Source organism: Pteropus medius, unplaced genomic scaffold (genome assembly GCF_902729225.1).
Source record: "Pteropus medius unplaced genomic scaffold, Ma_sr-lr_union100, whole genome shotgun sequence".
Lineage (NCBI taxonomy): Eukaryota > Metazoa > Chordata > Mammalia > Chiroptera > Pteropodidae > Pteropus > Pteropus medius.
This window is the reverse complement of record NW_024356335.1, coordinates 2,990,327-2,997,658: the sequence shown is the minus strand read 5'-3', so window position 1 is coordinate 2,997,658 and position 7,332 is coordinate 2,990,327. Positions and strand designations below refer to the sequence as shown.

The following is a 7,332-nucleotide window of genomic DNA, read 5'->3' as shown; positions in this document are numbered from 1 at the left end:
AATCGTGAAATCTGTGTGGTAGTGGCACAGAGATGAACAGAAAGCTGAGCCCAGAAGCTAACTCATACATGTATGGAAAGTTTATATAGGACAGTGACAGCTTCACAAATTGGTGGGGTTCTGTATAATATGTGATGCTGGGCCCATTGGCCATCTGTATGGGAGGCAGTATAAAATAATATATATGGAAGGCCGTATACAAAAACCTAGGTGATTCGAAGGGTAAATGTAAACAAAAGCTTCACAATAATTAGAAGTGTAGAGAATATCTTATGGTTTTATTTAGGGAAATATTTTAATTTTATCATTTTTTATTTTTTAGGTGAGGCAATCCTTGATTGACCTCACAGATTGCAAGAACCTTGTCAGCTTACAATAGCTTACTTTTTTTATTTTTTACGCATACAGCACCTGGTCTCCCTAGGTGGTCTCCCATCCAAATACTAACCAGGCCCAATCCTGCTTAGCTTCCGAGATCAGACGGGATCGGGATTGTTCAGGGTGGCATGGCCGTAGACATGAAATATTTCTTAAACATAGGAGTGGAGGAGAGTGGAAAGGAAAGCACCAACCGTGAAGGAAAAGACTGATAAATTTGACTCTTCTTTCTGCTTCATTTTGTGTCTTTTTGTGCCAAAACCACTATATATATAGAAAGACATCCTAAATTTTAAAAAATTGTTTAAACCACAAAGTGGGAGAAAATATTCCAAAGTGAAAAAACTGTAAAGGGTTAACACTCAGATTACATAAGTAACTTTTTCAGTCTCATAAAGGCAAACAACCAGCGGAAAAATGGGAAAAAAAGAATATGAACAGCTAATATGAAAAGGAGAAAATGGAATTTCCCATAAAAAAATGAAAAGATGCTCAACTTCTCTAGTAACTGGGGAAACATAAAAAAAAAGGTCAACAATAAGATATCATAGCACATCCATCAGATGGCAAAAAGTCTGGCGGGACCTAGAAAGGATGTGGGGAGATGAAGACTCTTGCAAATTAGTGCAAGCCCTTTGGAGATGAATTTGGAAATACAACTTGACAATGTACACAGCCTGGGACCCAGCCATTCCACTCCTTATATATGCACCAGAGACATTTTTCTCTTATACACAAAGAGACGGGCACAAAGATGCTCATCGTGGGATCATCTGCAATTGCAACAAAGTCAAGATACAATCTGTAGGTCTACCAATAGTGAAGTAAATAAATTACGGTGTTTTCATACAATTTCCTACTCTTCTTCAGGTTAAATGAATGAACCAGGGCTACATGTATCAACAGGAACAAATCTCATAAGATAATGTGGAGTGAAAACAAGCTGAGAATGATTCCATTCATGTACATATGTACATAATGGTATAGGACGATTTATTTAAATATTAAAAATGCACACATTAAAATTATGTTTGAATGGACACCTACATCTATGAAAGTATAAAAATGTGGATGGGCATAATACATATCAGTTAAGAATAATAATTACCTATGGGTAAGTAGGACTGAAGAAAGTAATGAAAATAGATTAGGAAGAAGGCAAAATCAGAAGTAATATGGCAAAATGTTACTGTCTGCTAAATATGGGTGATGAGCACAAGAGTTATATTACTCTCTATTCTTCCATATGTATAAAATATTTTATATTTAAAACTTTAATGAAATAATTACTAAAAATCCCAGGGAAGAATTCTGATTGGCTGATCCTGGCTCAGTTGCTCATTTCTGGACCAATCAACTGAGTCAGGGAAGAACGTGACACCTCTGGTATAGCTCTGTATTGGCAGAGGGCTGTCATGAAGATAGTGTTTTTGAGAAGGAAGGGGAGCTGCCTGGACAGAACCAAAGATGCCCACTGAGTGCTCGTCCCAGGGGCCTAAGCAGCCAAGATATCTGGGAAATTAACCAGGGTATACATTAGAATCCACTAGGAACTTCTTTCAGAATTCAAACTCAAATCTGCCGAGTTGAGATATTCCAGGCATTCAAAAAAAGCCACTGTTTGGTTCTAATGGGAAATTCTAGTTAAACAACAATCATCTAAGGCCTTGGGTTTACACTACCAAGTTAAATCCTGGCCTGGGTGAGTGAGCTCCAGCCTTTACCCACGGAGCATGTCCCCAGAGACAGCCTGCAGCCAAAGGAGGGGATGAGCACAAGTGGACATATTCCCACTCCCAGACTTCATTCTCCCGTAATACCTTTGGCCTTAACCACCCACCCTGTTTCCTCTGGGGTTTGGCTTTAAGAGGTAGGTCAGGGAGGAAAGGAACTTGAGCTCCTCCCAGAGGCCAAAAGTGTCAATGTCGAGGATTCTCTTAAGCTCCTTTGCAAGGTTAGAAATAACAAGTAAAAAACAGTGACTTCCGCAGTACTTACTAAAGTGCCAGAGACACTATGCAGAGATGACGTGCCCAAAGTCCCTAAGCTCGGGAGCGGCAAAATCGGGATTGAAATCCAGATCTGTCAGACTCTGAGAGGTGTGCCACAAGGAATCTCAGGTGCTTAAAGATCTTTTACAGTGTGGCAGCAACCTGCCTCCTCTCCTTACTCTCTGCCCATGGCACCCCAGAGAGTGTATGCTTCTCGGGGCACACAGAGCAGCATGTAGAGGTGGTGAGGCTCGATGGCTTCCCGTCTGTCTTCTCATTGTTGCCCTCCCTGCCTGGGTCCCCTGAGTGTCCTTTCTACCCAACCACCCACTGTGGCAAGGCCTAATTGTTCTTCGGGGGTCTGCAGAATATACAGGCGGTTGGTTGCCCTGTCTCCCCAGTTCCACTGTGCGCTCCCAGAGGTGGGCACCAGCTTACTCGCCGCTGTTTCCCCAGCTGATGAGCAGAATGGGGATAAGTGAATACACGAGGAAGTGAGCAAGGGAATGGTGATGGCAAGCGAATGGCAGCAATGCAGAGAAGGGAGATGTGGTGCCTGTAACCATAGAAACAGTGATGTTGGTGTGAGATAGTGCTAGGAAGATGGTAACCATGGCAACACTGACAGGGAGGCCTGTTTGGACAGTCCTAGCACTGCCGGCAATCCATGTTCATGCCAAGCCTGACCTGTTCAGTGGTCAAGCAAGACGATGAGCCCAAGTTGTCCTGCTCTCGTGCCAAGATCCCCACCCAGGGCTGAGTGGTCCATGAGGGTCTAACCTGCCTGGATTCGTGTATATGCGCACAGGCAGAGGCCGCTGGATGGGCAAATGTTTAAGGTGTAGTTTGTGCTAAGGACAGTCTTGTTCGTGTGAGTGCCAGGGGAAGGGTCAGCTGCGAGTGTGTCAAGGGAAAAGGGACAGTCCCATATCTTCACGTGAGCATGGCCAGATGCGTTGGGAGGCTAAGTGTGTAGGAAGTCAGTCCGCTGAGTGTGTGGCCGAGTGCGCTGTTTCTGGGAGGAGCGATGTAGGGGTGTGCGTGCGTGTGCGTGTGCGTGCTGGAACTCTGTCATGGGGGTTCCGGGGCTGTGGATCAGGAACCCTTGGGCCCACCGCTGGCGGGTCTCGGGGCGGGGGCTGTTGCTCCGTCCCATCCATCACCCCGAGCGCTGCGAGCAAGGCGGATATCACCGTGTCAGGCGCTGCTCGGCTCGCAGATCTTATCCTCTTCATTTCCGCCTGAGCCAAGCCCGCCCGCGCTGGCTCCCTGAAGGCTCCATCCATCATGGGGGGAAGGACTGGGGCTGCGCAGGGCTGCGGGGGGCTCTCAGACGGCGCGGAAAGGAGGGGGGCAGCAGGAACCAGAAGCACCAGCGGACACGCGGAAAGGCATGGGTGGCGGGATCTGGGTCCGCTTTTCCACTCTGGGGAGGAGACGCTCTCTCTGCCCTGGAGAGGACGAAGTACAGGGGCTGGATTCGGCCTCAGCCTGGTGCACAGGCAGGTTGTTGGGGTGTAGATCCCTAGGTGTCTGGCCTCGCTCTCTTACGCTGGGGGGCAGCGTGCAGAGGGGAGCGTGTCTTTACTCCAGCCCTGGGGAGGGGAGTGTTGAGCGTGGGGCCCGCACCTGGACCCTCCGGGGTGACCCAGGCCTGGGCCGCGCGGGCGAGTTGGGGGCGCCCCGAAGAGAGGCCTTATTTCATTTCCCCGCGCTGCTGAGGTTTCTGCGAAGTGTCTCTCTCACCTCTTTAAATTTTACGGCGCTTGGCTTGCGGCCGACGAGCCCCGCCCCGGGGAGGAAGCGGGTGCCGGGTCTGGGAGCCTTCCCGGGCCAAGGGGTGGCCCCACCAGGCAGGGCGCGGATCAGGCCCGGGGCGCCCGCACTCTGCGGGGCGCCCAGCCTGAGACCCCACCTCTGGTTCCCCCGGGCCTTCCTGGAGGGGGGTCTGAGTCGTTGGGGCCCAGGGGGTGGGGTTTGCCTCTGAGCTTCTCAGGCCCGGCCCCGCCCCCTTTCCAGGCTCCTCCGTAAGTCACACCTCAATTCTCCTACGCCCAGCAAGCGCTGGGATGTGTGTTGGGGTGGTGGGAGTGGGGGTGAGGAGGGGGTGGGCGGCTGGAAGAGGCAATAAGAGGAGCAGAAATGAATACCAGCCTTGGAGCCCCAGATGAGTTGCCAACCCCCTCCCCCAGCTTCCCCTGGGGGTAGGATGGTGCCCCCAACTCCTGAGGCAGGGTCAGATACACCGGTCCGGTGGTGCAGACTAACCAGGCCACAGCTCTGGTCCCTGATGGCCAGGCCTGGCACCTGCCTGGAGATCAGGTCAGGGCTGGAGATAAAGGGAGGGGAGGGCAGAGCAGTGAAGCCCCAACACTGTTAGCTTGGGAACCTATGACTCCTTTCTGGGATCAGTCTGGGTGGGGTGTGTCCCAGGTGTGGGTAGCAGAGGAGTGTGGTGGGAAGGGGGGCGAGGGAGAAGAGGGGAACATGAACAGGAGAGGGGGCGTGAGGGAGGAGAAAAGCGTGAGCAGAAGGGCACGGAGCATCTGAGGGTCCTGTCCAGTGGGGGAGGGATACTCGGAGACACAGCCAGGTAGGGCAGAGGCGAGGTTCGCACATAGTTCCATCTGATTCCAGAGTCACCTTTCTTAGATTTGCAATCATCATCTTGATTGCTCTACAATTTACTTCTTAATACAGCCCCAGGCTACACAACCCAGCGGGAACAAATATAACTTTGTGACAAGCATGGAACCAGAAGAAAACAAGACATGAAACAATAATTCAGCTTCACCAGTCTGGGAGATGAGGGGCCAGTGGCCCAGCGGCGGGAAACGCTCGCTGCCCCATTTCCCCTTGCAGGGGCCGCGAGTCACTGGACCGGTGTGGTTTAGAGCAAGGGTTGGGGCAGGGACAAACTTCGGCTGGAACTGCCCAACGCGTGGTGGAAGCCTGCCGGAAGCCTCCAGGCTGAAGAAAGCTCTGAAACATTCTTTTTCTCCATTGACCTGAAAAGATAATGTCCTGGATATCACACTCTAGGGAGCTCAACCACTGACATCTTTATGAGGAAAATTGGTCACCTCCACATGACCCAGCAAGGGCCTGATATGGCAGCCCGGCCTCTATTTCCACCCCCGCTCTTGTGTTCTGTCTCCTGGTTGATGCCCCCGACGTCTCATACTCACATCCACTCTCTCACTGAGTCCTGCTGATTTGCTCTTCCAAACATCTCTCAAATCTCTCTCCTCTCTTATCCCTGCCAATGCCGTCATGGGCCTTGCATTATTGCAACAGGCTCCTTGCTGGGTTCCCTGGCTCCTATCCGTCCTCAATGCCGTGAAGGCAATACGGCCATGTCGCCTGCCTGCAGCTCCCATGAAAAAGCCAAAGTTCACAGCATCATATTCAAGGCCCTTCAAGCTCGGGCCCGGCTCCCCTCTGTGGCTATCTTTCCCACTTCCTTCGCCTTGTGGTACCGAAGTGCGACCTGCCCTGTTGCATCTGGGTCCCTCTGCCTGGAATTCCCTTCTCTCCCTTTTCTACTGGGCTAGGTTCTCATCGGCCATTGAGGCCCAGCTCACATCTCTCTCTGTCTCTGTCTCTGTCTCTGTCTCTGTCTCTTTCGGAAGCCTTCCCAGAGGCGATCCATCTTCTGCATTCTCATGGCCTCTGTGCTCCCTGTCCTCTGGGTGTAACTGGCCGTTGGGACCTGTCTGAGTCTTGCACTGGACCGATTGCTCACGGAGGTCTGGGACCCTCATTTATCATAGGAGCCTGAGGACCTGGTCGGAGGGGGCGTGAAGGGATGGCTGTTGAATGAAAAAGAGAAGCCTGGTGTTGTTTGGGACAGGGTAGCACTCGACCACCCTCAGCATGTTTCTGGGCTACCTTGAACCTGGGGCCCTGGGGCCGTCATGACTGGGGAGTGAGTAAGGAGAAGGGGGCTGGCAAATGGCATCGTGGGCCCCTTCACACAAATTCTCTTTCCTCTGAGCCCCCCTTACTCTGCCCGCAAGGCTGCAGAAGACCTACCTGTAATGAGAACTCAAGATTCAGGAATGTTCCACTGGTTGCCTTTGGCTTTCGCTTCTCATCATATAGGGTGACTAGTTGTCATAGAAACCCGAGTGCAGAAAGTGTGTGCTGGCTCCCTTCCCAGGGTGGGAGGTGAGGGCTGAGTGTCCCGTACAGGCTCTGGCTGAGCCGGTACTGAGAAGGTAGCTGGTACTGCATGGCTGGGGCCTGCCCGCTCTGGGCTGGACTGAGTCTCCTCATTTTTTTGCCAACAGAAGAAGCTTGTCGATTCATCCTAGAGTGCCGGCCTGGGCCTGTACCACATACTCCAAGGCTGAAAACCCGTAAGCATTTTTCTTCTCCTTGGGGACCAGCAAACTTCTGATAAAACGCTCAGGTTCAGGCTCTGGAACAGACAGCATGTATTCTCGTCCTGACTCTGCCATTGATGGTGGTGTCGTCTTGAGCAAGACATTTAATTTTTCTTAACCTCAGTTTTTCCTCATCTGTAAAATGGGGATAACAATAGCACCCTGGGATTTCCATTTTGGTGAGCTGGTGGATTACTACTCTGAAAGACCCTCCCCTAAAATTCAAATCAATTCCGCATGAATGACACAAACAAAACAAAATAAACAAATGAACCATTATTTTCAATGTATTGCTGGGTTTCTTAGAAAGTAAGGAAAATCTCTAAGGATTGAACACCTTCTGCCAAGAAAAACACAATAAAACAATGGGAAACTGAAACTAAAGCATGGAGTGATGACTAACAGGTAAACAGGAAACTTAGGCTAAATATTGAAATAAGCACTGTAATAAGCAAATTCAGTCTCGGGCAGAGGCAAGGTGAGAGAATTTAACTTGAGACTCCTGCATTGAGCCAGGATCTTCTAAAGGTGGTTGAAGGAGTCCCAGGCTAATAGCAGTTCCTGACTCCTGGCAG

At 50.5% G+C, this 7,332-nt stretch overlaps 1 pseudogene; it reads right to left on the bottom strand.

Moving 5' to 3' along the window:
* Nucleotides 1–399: 399 nt before the first annotated feature.
* Nucleotides 400–518, bottom strand: LOC120601818 (uncharacterized; annotated as a pseudogene).
* Between the last annotated feature and the right edge of the window lie 6,814 nt (nt 519–7,332).